The sequence below is a fragment of the Lithobates pipiens genome, unplaced genomic scaffold (assembly GCF_037356315.1).
Source record: "Lithobates pipiens isolate NorthernLeopardFrog02 unplaced genomic scaffold, aLitPip1_a1.2 Scaffold_3, whole genome shotgun sequence".
NCBI lineage: Eukaryota > Metazoa > Chordata > Amphibia > Anura > Ranidae > Lithobates > Lithobates pipiens.
Genome location: NW_027507790.1, coordinates 79,287,276 through 79,300,944, shown reverse-complemented (window position 1 = coordinate 79,300,944; position 13,669 = coordinate 79,287,276). Strand labels below are relative to the sequence as shown.

Here is a 13,669-nt window from a genome sequence, read left to right as displayed (position 1 = left end):
CCTCTCTTTAGACCATTGGGTTGTTACGCCACATTCAGGAGAGGACTAGGCAAAACATGTTAACATGTGATAATAAAACTAGAACTTTCTAATTCTGCCCAAGGAGCGGTCCCTTAGGTAACAACCCCTCAGCATGCTACTGCAGCCTCAGTACGTCAACAAGCAGTATAACGTAAAGAAAAATATGAGGGGCGGGTGCTGTGTCAGTCTGTGAATTACAGAGAAACGGATTATAAGGCGAGTACAAAAAATCCTATTTTCTCTTATATTCACTGACTGACACAGCTCCTCTCTTTAGACCATTGGGATGTCCCCAAGCAGTGCCAAAAGGAAGGGTGGGAAAAACAGCATAAAACTTCATCCACCATGGCATGTGGGAACTAGTACAAACTTTACCCACAAAAAAATGACAGTGTGTGGGAAACTAAACCTTTTTTACCTACAAAAAAAGGGGGTGCTCCTCAGAGGCACTACTCTAAAATCGCACCAGATCTGCGGTAACAAATGCAAAGTGCATTTACTTAAAAGTACTGTGTTTTTTCCCAAAAAAAAAACAGGAAAAATGTATGCGCAATTGCAATTATACAACCGCCTGAAAAACCTTTGCTGCCAAAACAGGCATCAGCCGATACACTGACATCTACCTTGTAGAATTTTATAAAAGTGTGAACAGGCAAACAAGTCACACTGAGCGACAGACGCTTCATGGCGGAAGGCCCAAGATGTTCCAATTGCCCTTGTGGAGTGGGCCATGACCAGAAAGGGGGGCACCTGCCCCTTCACGGCATAGGCCTGTACTAAAATCTGTCTGATCCACCTGGAAATGGCGGCCAACGAGACCGCCATGCCTTTTTTTGGACCAGCCACCGAAACAAACAAGGAGTCTGACTTTCGAAAGGGAGCCATTGTAGACAAATACACCCTCAGAGCCCGAACCATGTCCAGGGCATGAATGGCCACCTCCTTAGGATGTGTCGGCTTAGGACACAGAGATGGTAACACCATATCTTCATTGATGTGGAATGCAGAAACCATCTTTGGCAGAAAAGAAGGTTGCGGATGCAACACCGCCTTATCCTTGTGGATCACCAGATAGGGCGACTTGCTGACAAGGCCACCAGTTCTGAAACCCTCCTGGCCGATGTGATGGCCACTAGAAAGACCACTTTCTGGGAAAGAGTCAACAGGGGAATCTCTCTGATATTTTCAAATGGCACCAGGTTCAGATCCCACGGGGGGGTAACGGTGGACGCACCAGAGGAACTACCTGTCGCACACCTTCAACAAAAGTGCTCACTAGAGAGAGTGAGACGCCAGGGGTCGCTGAAAAAAAAAAGACAGCCAAAGCTGATATTTGTCCTTCATTGGTGCTTAAAGCCAATTTCTGGTCTACTCCTTGCTGTAGATACAGCAGGAGCCTGGATATAGAAAAGGAGAGCCGGTGCCATCCTTTCTCCTCACACATGGAGACGTAGGCCTTCCAGGTACAATGATATATCTTCTGAAGAAGATTTCCCTGCTCTCAGCATAGTTGGGATCATTGAGTCCGAAAGAACCCGGTTCCTCAACACCTGGCTCTCAATAGCCATGGTGTTAAAAACAGCGATGGTAAAGCAGGATGAAGACAGAAGGTCTTCTCATAACGGCAGTCGCCAAGAGGTGCCTGCTACCAAGCGCACTAGGTCTGCGTATCAGGGATGCTGGGGCCAAACTGGGGCAATCAGTATTACTGGGACCCCCTCGGCCTCCACTCTGCGGAGCAGACATGTTAACAGATTCAGAGGAGGAAAGGCATAGATCAGGTGGTACTGATCCCATGGAGCCACCAGTGCATCTGCCCAAGGATCTCTTGTCCTGGACACGAACCTCGGCACCTTCCGATTGAGACGGGACGCCAGGAGATCCAAGTCTGGTGTGCCCCATTGCAGGCACAGTAGCCTGAACACCTCCGGATGCAACCTGGGTCCAGCATCTGGCGAATTAGATAGTTGGCCTGCCAGTTCTCCACTCCACATGTAAATGGCAAACAGGGCCGGTACATGTCGCTCTGCCCACTGAAGGATGTGAGCGACCTCACATGCCGCGGCCAAGCTTCTTGTTCCTTCTTGGTGATTGACATATACGCCACTACTGCGGCATTGTCTGACTGGATCCTGATCGGACGCCCTCGAAGTCTTACTGACCATGTGGAGAGGAATAACATGATCACTCTCAGTTCGAACAGTCTGATCGGCAACTCCCTGACTAACTGGCTCACCTGAATCTGCAGATCCAGGGACAACGGAGATTTGTCCCATTTTGTCAAAATCTCCTTCTGCTTGGCTCTGGTGTAAAACTGGGCATCCGGTACTGCCTCGAAGGAGAGCACCATGAGTCCCAGGCAGAAGCTTAGCAATAACCACCTGCGGTTCAACAACAATTTTACCGCGGCACGATCACCGACTTTTTCAGGTTCAACAGCCACCCAAAATCCTGAAGGGTCTGCATGGTGATCGCTATATCCTCCTCTAACTCTGAGACGGAAGATGCTCTCAGGAGGAGAAAGTATAGGTAACCTTCGTTCACGATCCCGAGTTGCCTAAACAGGAGCCAATACCTTGGTAAAGACTCGGGGGGCTGATGCCAAACCAAAAAGGGAGAGCCACAAACTTGTAGTGGGCTTTCCAGACTGCAAATCGTAGAAACTTCTGATGTCGGAGGCATATGGATATGTGCGGGTACACATCCTGGATGTCTAAGGAGGCCAGGGAGTCCCCTTGACGGAGTGCAGGGACTACTGAGCTAACTGATTACATTCTGGATCCTGGGGGTCCACGACCGGAGGAGCCGACTATTTTTTGAGAAGGCTCTCCTCAAGGGGGTAACGCACCGCCATGTATTTGGGGACCGAAGGCTCCGTTGCAGTCGACCCCATTCCTTGTAAATGAACTTATCAAAATAAGTCAGATACAGGAACACCTTAGGTGAACGGGCTGGCTTATGGGACCCAAAAGGGACCGCTACATCAGCGGAGGGCTCTGCTGGCTTCTAAATTTTCAGGGTATCACGCACAGCTGTGATAAGTGCGCCAACAAGCGCTTTGTCGCGCACAGACCTGGACGAGACTTCTTCACTGTCCGATGTGTTGGGAAGGTGTGTTGCCCTCCCTCGCCTCCACCAGCAAAACCCTAAGTGGTTCTCAGGCTCCCCCATTTCTCTGGGAAGCCCGAGCTGCAAGAAACTGCACCTGCTGTGACAGCAGGTGATCAGGAAAAATCAGTTTTCCAAGCATTCCTGCGATTACGTAAACTGGAAGCCATGCGCATTACCTGGCCTCCAGTTTCAGAGCTGTCATTCTTCCGTAACTGAAGATTCAGCTAATCAAGCATGAAGTGTATTTGATTACCGTATTTTTCGGACCATAAGGCGCACTTAAAATCCTTTAATTTTCTCAAAAATCGTCAGTGCTCTTTAAAATGCGGTGCGCCTAATGTATGAATGCATTCTGGTTGTGCTTTCTGACCTAGAACCGATTTTTTGTGGTACACGGCGCTCAAAAATTTGTCAAAATGTTTTCGCACGCCCTTGCTAAGCTACGAAGCTGCACTGCTTGATGGATTGAGCATTACGGGCATCATAGTCGGGAGCTTCACGGAGTAATACAAAAAGCTCTGTGCGCAGGAGCCTCACAGAGTAATTGTGAAAGCGTTGAATAAAGTTTGACTGAGTTTTGTTTAATTTAATGCGCCTTATAACCCAGTGCGCTTTATGTATGAAAATAGACCCGTTAGCAGTCGATCATTGATATTGCGCCTTATAACCCGGTGCACTTTATAGCCTGAAAAATACGGTAGTTGCATTGGAGGACAGGGGACACATTGGGGGGTCTAAATTATTATTAGCTCCCTTATGCTTAGTACACACGATCAGAAATTCCCCCAGCAAAAGTCTGATGTGAGCTTTTGGTCCGAAATTACGTCCGTGTATGCTCCATCAGACTTTTGCTGGCGGAATTCAGCAAAAGATTGAGAGCAGGTTCACTATTTTTCAGTCGGAAAAAGTTCCAAAGGGAAATTCTGACGCACAAAATTCCTACGCATGCTCAGAAACAATTTGACGCATGCTCGGAAGCATTGAACTTAATATTCTTGCCTCGTCGTAGTGTTGCAAGTCACCGAGTTCTTGATGATCTACAGTTCAAAGAACTTGTGTGTGACCGTGTGTATGCAAGCCAAGCTTAAGCGGAATTCCATCGGAAAAACCATCCAAGTTTTTTGAGATGGAAAATCAGCTTGTGTGTAAGGAACACAAGCCAAAAAATTTAGTTAAAGCGGACCTCCACCCTAAAGTGGAATGTCCGCTCATCTGATCCCTCCCCCCCCCCTCTGGTGCCACAATTGGTACCTTTCGGGGGGTGCAGATACCTGGATAATCCAGGTATCTGCACCCACTTCCGGGACAAGCCAGCCTCAGCCAGAGCGGGGACCAGTGGAGACGCGCAGCGCGACTCGCGCATGCACAGTAGGGAACCGGGCAGTGAAGCCGCAACGCTTCATTTCCCGATTCCCTGACAGAGGAAGGCGATTGCTCGTCATCTGCCACCGACATCGCTGGACCCTGGAACAGGTAAGTGTCCATTTATTAAAAGTCAGCAGCTGAATAATTGTAGCTGCTGGCTTTTAATATATTTTTTTTTTTTTAAAAGGTGCAGCTCCTCTTTAAAATGGTTGAAAACCCTAACATATACCCAGTGAAGTGACAAGCATCTGGTGATACACAGACAAAAACCAAATCCACCTACATGAGTTGTACCCATTTATCTGCAGCAAAAAAATAATTTGTAGGTCGTTCTAAAAACACACAGATAAAGGGATTTTTTTCCCCAGCTCCAGCAGCAGATGGTGGACAGCTTAAGTCTCACAATGCAGATCTCACTGAGGCGAGATTTGAGCCCTGACGGGTTTACACAGAAGCAGAACATGCAAAGCTCTGAATATCAGTCACAGGTTGCGTACTAGAGCTCTCTCCATGTCAGAACTGATTTATGGTGATAACAGTGGCAGCAAAAAGAAATCACACTCCATGCTTTGGATAGATGTAAGTGCACAGGAAAGGAGGATGTGCTTTTGTTCATATGCCCAATGTTTACAACCAAAAAAATTAAAACGTATTTTAATTTAAAAAAAAGTGTCTGTGAATGCAGTTCTAGACGCATGGCGGGTGATGCATCAAAAATGCGTTTACAACAAAATTGTAACTTCCTCTAAAAAAGAAAATAGTGTAAATTGCAACTTCACACAGCTGCCTGAAAAACTTTGCAGCCAAAGCAAGCATCCAAAGATGCGCTTACATCAACTTTGTAGAATTTTGTGAAAGTGTGAACGGATGACCAAGTCTCCGCCTTACAAACCTGGGAGACAGACACATGATGTTGGAAAGCCCAGGAGGTCCCACTTGCCCTGGTGGAATGAGCCGTGACAAGAATTGGGGGCACACCTGCCCGCTCAAGGCGCAAGCCTGGACCACGATCTGTCTGATCCACCGGGAAATGGTGGTCAACGAAACTGCCAGACCTTTTTCGGACCAGTCACCGAAACAAACAAACAGTCTGACTTCCGGAAGGGAGCCAAAGCAGACAAGTATACCCTCAGAGCCCAGACAACATCCAGGGAATGTAGGGCAACTTCTTTTGGATGTGTCGGCTTAGAACAAAGGGATGGTAATACAATGTCCTCATTGAGATGGAATGCTAAAACCACCTTTGGAAGAAAAAACAGGGTTGCGGACGTAGCATATAGGGAGACTTGCAAGACAAGGCCGCCAACTCAAAAAACCTCCTGACAGATGTAATGGCCACTACAAATACAACCTTCTGGGAAGAATCAACAAGGGAATCTCCCTGATGTTCTCAAACGACGGTTTCTGAAGCACCAATAGCACCAGGTTCAGATCCCACAGAGGTAGGTTGGTCGAACCGGAGGGACTACATGCCGAACCACTTGTACAAAAGGTGCTTAACAATGAGTGAGATGCCAAAGGGAGCTGGAAAAAAAAAAGACAGCCAAGGCTGATATCTGTCCCTTGATGGTGCTTAAGGCAAGTTTTTGATCAACTCCTCACTGTAAAAATAGCAGGATCCTGGAAACCGAATAAGTGTGCGGACACCACCTCATCTCCTCACACATGGAAATGTAGGCCTTCCACATACGATGGTAAAGAAGAATTTCCGGTGCCCTCAGTATAGTGGAAATTACAGAGTCTGAGACACCCCTGTCCTTTAGCACCTGGTTTTCAACAGCCATGCCATTAAAACCAGTGACGGTAAAGCAGGATGCAGTATCGGACCTTGCGATAGGAGGTCTTCACGCTTCGGCAAAACCGCCAAGGAACATCCACCCCCAATCTGGGGCAATCGGCATTACTGGAATCCCCTCAGCCTCCACTCTGCATAGCAGACGTAGTAACAGTCTGAGTGGGGGAAAGGCATAAATCAGCTGATACTTAGAGCCATGGAGCCACTAATGCGTCTGATGCGTCCGCCCAGGGGTCTCTTGTCCTGGACACAAACCTCTGCACCTTTCGATTAAGCCAAGAAGCAAAGAGAATCACATCTGGTGTGCCCCACCACAGGCAAAGAAGCCTGAATACCTCTGAATGCAATGACCATTCTCCTGGGTCTGGCATCTGGCGAATTAGGTGGTCCGCCTGACAGTTTTCTATGCCCGGGATGTATATGGCCGACAGAGCCAGCATGTGTCGGTCTGCCCACCATAGGATGTGATCGACCTCCCGTGCTGCGGCTGAGCTCCTTGTTCCTCCTTGATGGTTGACATATGCCACCGCCATGGCGTTGTCTGACTGGATCCTGATCGGATGCCCTTGTAGCCTCGACCATGTGGAGAGGCATAGCCTGATCGCCCGAAGTTCGAGGTCATTGATTGGCAGCTGGGATTCTTCCCACAATCAAAGGCCCTGGGTCGACTGTAACCCCAGCACTACACCCCAACCGGTAAGGCTGGCATTTGTTGTGATCATTGTCCAATGGAGAGGAAGGAAAGATCTCCCAGACCAAAGGGCTGGAGACCTCAGCCACCAGAGATGGGAATCCCTGACTAACTGGCTTACCCAAATCTGACAATCCAGGGATAATGGAGATTTGTCCCATTTGGACAGGATCTCCTTCTGCAAGACTCAGGTGTGGAATTGAGCATATGGTACCGCCTCGAAAGAGGCAACCATGAGGCCCAGAACTCGCATGAAGAAGCGCAGCGATGACAACCTGCGGTTCATCAACATCTTCTCCGCGCCTCGGAGAGTCTGCAGTTTTTCTGAAGGGAGAAAATATAGAATTTTTTGTACACACCGTAAAATCCTTTTCTCTATAATTCACCGACCGACACAGCTCCCCTCTTAGCCATTGCTTTTTTGCCCAATACTAGGAGATACTAGGCATTAGTTGTAACAAAACACTCAGAACTCTTAGTTATGCCCAGGGGGCGATCCCTTGGGCAACAACCCTCAAGCCTGCCAAGCAGACATCAGTAAGTTAACAAGCAGTATAACGTAAAGATAAAAAAAAAAAAGAGGGGTGGGTGCTGTGTCGGGTGGTGAATTACAGAGAAAAGGATTTTCCGGTGAGTACAAAAAATCCTATTTTCTCTTATATTCACAGCTCCTTTCAGAACTATTGGGACGTCCCCAAGCAGTGCTAAACGAGGGGTAGGAAAACAGCATAAAAACTTCATCCAAGGCAAGTGGGAACTAGTGAAACTTTACCCACAAAAAACAGTGCGTGGGAAAAAAAACCCACAAAACCAGGGTACCTTCAACAGGAATGACTACCCATAACCTCACCAAAAACTGCGGAATGTAATGCAACAGCGCATTAACTTGACAGTACTGCGTTTTTATCGAAAAAACAGGAAAAAATAAAAATATATATTGCATATTCAATTGCAACTATACGGCCGCCTGCAAAACTTTGTGGCCAAAACAGGCATCAGCCGATCCACCGACGTCTACCTTGTAGAACTTGGTAAACGTGTGGACAGACGACCAGGTCGCCACCTTACACACCTGAGCCACAGACACTTGGTGTCGGAAGGCCCAAGATGTGCCATTGTGGAGTGGGCCGTGATCGGAAAGGGGGGCACCTGCCCGTTCAAGGCGTAGGCTTGTACTACAATATGTCTGATCCACCTGGAAATAGTGGTCGACAAGACCGCCATGCCTTTCTGTGGACCAGCTACTGAAACAAACAGTGAGTCCGACTTCTAAAAGTGAGCAGTGGCAGACAAATACACCTTCAGAGCCCGAACCACATCCAGAGCGTAAAGGGCCACCTCATTAGGGTGCTTCAGCTTAGGGCACAGAGATGGTAACACAATGTCCTCATTGATCTGAAAAACCGAGACCACTTTCGGCAGAAAAGACAGTTGCGGACGCAACACCACCTTATGCTTGTGGATAACCAGATAGGGCAACTTGCAAGACAAGGCTGCCAGTTCCGACACCCTCCCGGCCGATGTGATGGCCACTAGCATTCTGGGAAAGAGTCAACAGGGGAATCTCCCTGATATTTTCAAATGGCGGTTTTTGAAGCGCCAATAACACCAGGTTCAAATCCCATGAGGGTAATGGAGGACGCACCGGAATGACTACACGTCGTACCCGCTGAACAAAGGTACTCACTAGTGAGCCAGATGCCAGGTGTCGCTGAAAAAAGGACAGCCAAGGTCAACCTTCCTCAGCACCTGGCTCTCAATAGCCATGCCGTTAAAGCCAGCGATGGAGAATCGGACCTTGAGACAGAAGGTCCTCTCGCAACGGCAGTCGCCAGGGAGTGTCTGCCACTAGACGTACTAGGTCTGTGTACCAAGGACGCTGAGCCCAATCTGGGGCAACCAGTATTACTGGGATCCCCTCGGCTTCCACTCTGCGAAGCAGGCGTGGCAACAGTTTCAGTGAAGGAAAGGCGTAGATCAGCTGGTATTGATCGCAAGAAGCCACCAGCGCATCTGACGCGTCTGCCCATGGATCTCATCCTGGACACGAATCTTGGCACCTTCCAATTGAGACGGGAGGCCAGAAGATCCAACTCTGGTATGCCCCACTTTAGGCACAGTAACCTGAATATCTGGTGACTCAGATAGTCCGCCTGGCAGTTCTCCACACCCGGGATAATGTAAATGGCTGACAGGGCTGGTACGTGACGCTCTGCCCACCGAAGTATGTGAGCGACCTCCGGTGCAGCGGCTGAGCTTCTTGTTCCCTCTTGGTGATTGACGTGTGTCACATCCGTGGCATTGTCTGACTGGATCCTGATCGGACGCCCCTGAATTCTCATTGACCATGTGGAGAGGCATAGCCTGATCGCTCTCAACTAGAGCAGATTGATCGGCAACTTGGATTCCTCCGTCGACCAGAGGCCCTGGGCCAACTGAACCCCCACCACTCCACCACAGCCGGATAGGCTGGCGTCCGTTGTGATCACTGTCCACTTCAGAGGCAGGATAGATTTCCCGAACTGAATCACCGGGGACCTCAGCCACCAGATCAGTGAGTCCGACTGACTGGCTCACCTGGATCTGTCGATCCAGGGACAACTGAGATCTCTCCCATTTTGTCAAAATATCCTTCTGCAGGACTCTGGTGTGGAACTGGGCATAAGGTACTGCCTCGAAGGAGGCTACCGTGAGACCCAGGACTCGCATGCAAAAGTGGAGCGATGACCACTTGCGGTTCATAAGCAGTTTGTCTGAAGGGAGAAAAACTCACTTCCATGGAGTCCAGTACCAAGCCTAGGTACTCCAGATGCTGGGTCGGTACAATCACCGACTTCTTTAGGTTCAACAGCCACCCAAATTCTTGCAGGGCTGCATGGTGATCGACAACTCCTCCTCCTCTAACTCTGAGGCGGAAGATGCCCTCAGGAGGAGATCGTCTAGGTATCCCACGATCGCACGTTGCCGCAGTAATGCCAAAATTGGAGCCAATACCTTGGTAAAGACTCGGGGGGCTGATGCCAGACCAAAAGGAAGAGCCACAAACTGGTAGTGGGCTTCCCCGCCTGCAAACCGCAGAAACTTTTGATGCCGAAGGCATATGGGTATGTGCAGGTACGCATCCTGGATATCCAGGGATGCCAGGGAGTCCCCTTGATGGAGTGCAGCGACTACTGAGCGAACTGATTCCATTATGAACCTCTGCACTTTTACAAAGTGATTGAGGGCTTTTAGGTCAAAAGATTGGATGTACCCCTTCCTTCTTGGGAACTACAGATTTGAGTAGAATCCCTGGAAACTTTCCGAATCCAGAACCGATACAACCACCCCGCGATTCAGCAGGTCCCTTACTGCCCCCAAGAGGGTCTCCCGGCGAACTGGGGATATGGGTATCCTGGAGGGGAAGAATCTGTTTGGCGGCCAAGAGAGAAACTCTATCTTGTAGCCTGAGGAAATCAGATTGCAGACCCATTGGTCGGATAAAACGAAAGACCACCAGGGCTGCAAACTCCCAAAGGCGACCCCCCACCTGAGACATGGGTGGGGGCAAACCTTCATGCGGTGGCACTTATTCGCAGGCTTGGTAGGCTTGCGGTTCAAGGGACGTTTTTGTCCATCCGTGGACGTCCTGTCGGGCTGGAGACGTTTCGTCGAAGCTCCGGGTGGACAAAAAAGCAGTTTGTGAGCGGAAAATGAGGGCCCTTGACTACGGCATGGCTCCTTAGTCTTCCTGGCCTATAGGAGTAGAGTACTCTTACCACCAGTGGCATTTTTAATAATGTCATTCAAAGAGGCTCCAAAGATCCCGTCGCCAAGGAAGGGAAGAGCCGTCAGGGCTATTTTGGATGCCTGGTCAGCAGACCAGCATTTCAACCAAATCAGGCGCCGCAGCACCACTGCTGACACTGAATCCCTGGATAACAGAGGGAGAGTATCCAGGGCCGCGTCACAGACGTACTTAAGGCCTTGCACTAGTTGGTCTGCTATTTCCACGCAGACAGGAGAAGCCTGTTGCTCTCCCAATTCGCAGTGCAAAAGTTTTGCCCACTCAGTTAGTGTCTGCGACACAAGTGCGGATGCCAGTACTGGTCGCATGGTTGACCCCACAACCGTAAACAAGGAACGAGCCACTGCCTCGGCCTTCCTGTCTGTGGAATCCTTGAATGCAGGAGTCCCCTCAACCGGAATCGTGGTTACTTTATTTAACCTGGATACTGGGGGGTCCACGGCCGGAGGAGCCGACCATTTTTTGAGAAAGCTCTACTCAAAAGGATAACGCACTGCCATGTATTTGGGGACCAAAAAGGTCCATTGCGGGCGACCCCATTCCTTGTAAATGAACTTGTCAAAATAAGTCAGATACGGGAACACCTTAGGTGAACGTGCTGGCTTGCGGGACCCAAAAGGGACCGGTACATCAGCAGAGGGATCTGCTGGCTCCCGAATCTTCAGGGCATCACGCACAGCTGTGATAAGTGCGCCAACAAGCGCTTTGTCACGCACGGACCCGGACGGGGACTCACCCTCACTGTTCGAACGGTCCTAGTCAGCATCATCTGACAAGACAGAGTAGGGGTCACCAGCCTTAGCAGGACCCAAGTTTGCGTCAGAGCTCTCCCCAGAGGACGGGGGGGGGGGGGGGGGCAGGGGCCGCTTTAGTGCACCTTTCTTCCCATGCACCGCCTCCATCTTGCAATGAACCGCTGTCAGGGTGTCCATGGGCACTGCACAGTCTGCAGGTGACCCGGTTGCAATTGCCTCGATTTCGGGGGAAGAAACACCAGTTTCTGAAGCCATGCTGACCCTACCCTGTCTGCCACCCGAAGGGGACTTAGCCAGCGGCAGTAAGGAGGGTGGGACTGTCACTGTCCTGAGGGGCTCTTTCCCGCTGGACTAACCACCCTGAGGAGTTCTGTGCTATCCAGCAAGCAGGGCCTGTAGTCCCTGTGGGTTTCCAGGTGCAGAGGAAACAAAAGCTGCGTCTGTGGCAGCCGCTGCAAATAGCGCCAAACCGCTCTGAAGTGTGCTCAGGATTCAATAAAATGGCCGCCCAGCAACTAGTACAAATACATAAAACACAAGGAAAATGGCTGTGAGAGCACATGGGCACATGCTGCCACTAGAGAACACTGAAAAAACTTGTTCAGGCTTCCAGAAAATGGCCGTCAGTGTCCTGAATAGGAGATCACTAGTAAAATGGCCGCTGAAGCCCAGGATAGCATGCTGCCCTTGCCCACACCTAAAATGGCCGCCAGAGCAGCTCCATGAGGTACAGGGAGAAAACGATGGCAGTGAACACAACGCAGTACAAGACATCAGCAAAACCTCACAGACACCTTCCAAGGGCATGTAGAACGGGACTCAGAACACCACTAGCCAACGCAGCCCCCCCCCCCCCCCAACCCAGGTGAGAGCCCCCAGGAGAGCCCCTGCATAGGCGCACACACACACACACACACACACACCGCTCAGCAGCCACATGCAGCATCCCCCCAGAGGGGGGGAGGGAAGATAGGGACAGGGAGAGAAGAGAGTGAGGTGAGGGGCCCCCGAATCGACCTCCCAGGGAATGCCCAGCTTCTCAGCCCTGCCGAGGCAGGGAGAGCTGTACTTACCAGTCCTGAAGGACTGGGAGACATTCCATCACAGACCCACTCACTGATCAGTACAGGGTGGCTGCTGGCTCGGCATACTGTGACGTAGACATCAGTAGCCCGGTCATATGTATGCCCGGAGCATAAAAGCTCACGACCACCTCTGGAGCTGAGGTTTCGTCATGGCCTGCCGAGCGCGTAGCTGCGGCCTGCACACGCTTGATGGCCGGACTGGGGAGACTACAAGGATAAGGGTATCCAGCCTGTCACCCAGCCGCCTTTTCATAGTAGATCATAGGATCATTAATCTTGCAAAAAAAAGTCACTCTACTGCATAAAAAAAAAAAAAAAGCACGGACCGATGGGCCCGCAGGGTTCCTTCTTCACTCGACAAAATATAACTGATGTCTGCTTGGCAGGCTGGAGGATTGTTGCCCAAGGGACCGCCCCCTGGGCAGAACGAAGAGTTCTGAGTGTTGTGTTACAACTAATGCCTAGTATCTCCTAGTAATAGGGCAAACAACCCAATGGTTAAGAGAAGAGCTGTGTCGGTCAGTGAATAGAAGAGAAACTCTCGCTTCCACAGAGTCCAGCAGCAAGCCCAAGTACTCCAGGTGTTGAGTCAGCACGAACACAGACTTTTTTTAGGTTCAGCACCCAACCAAACTCCTGTAGAGTTTGCATGGTGATCTCCACATCCTCCCTTAATTCTGAGGCGGAAGCTGCTCTCAGAAGGTTATCATCTAGGTAACCCACGATTGCGATCCCACATTACCTTAACAGCGCTAGAATTGGAGCCAACACTTTGGTAAAGACCCAGGGTGCTGACGCCAGGCCAAAAAGGGAGAGCTACGAATCGGTAGTGCTCTTCCCCAACTGCAAATCGCAGAAACCTCTGATGGCTATTTGGCATATGGCTATATGCAAGTACGCGTCCTGGATATCCAGAGAGGCCAGGAAGTCCCCCTGATGGAGTTCAGCGACCACGGAGCGAAACAATTCCATCCCGATTCTTTGTACTTTCACAAAGCAGTTGAGGGCTTGTAGGTCCAGGATTGGACGTAACCCTTCCTTTTTGGGGGATTACAAACA

The 13,669-nt window shown here is 50.1% G+C and overlaps 1 protein-coding gene across 3 annotated transcripts in view; it reads right to left on the bottom strand.

The window, feature by feature from the left end:
• The window catches only part of KNTC1 (kinetochore associated 1), a 389,498-nt gene that overhangs the window by 282,945 nt on the left and 92,884 nt on the right, over positions 1-13,669 (bottom strand). The gene's annotated exons all lie outside the window — the stretch shown is intronic.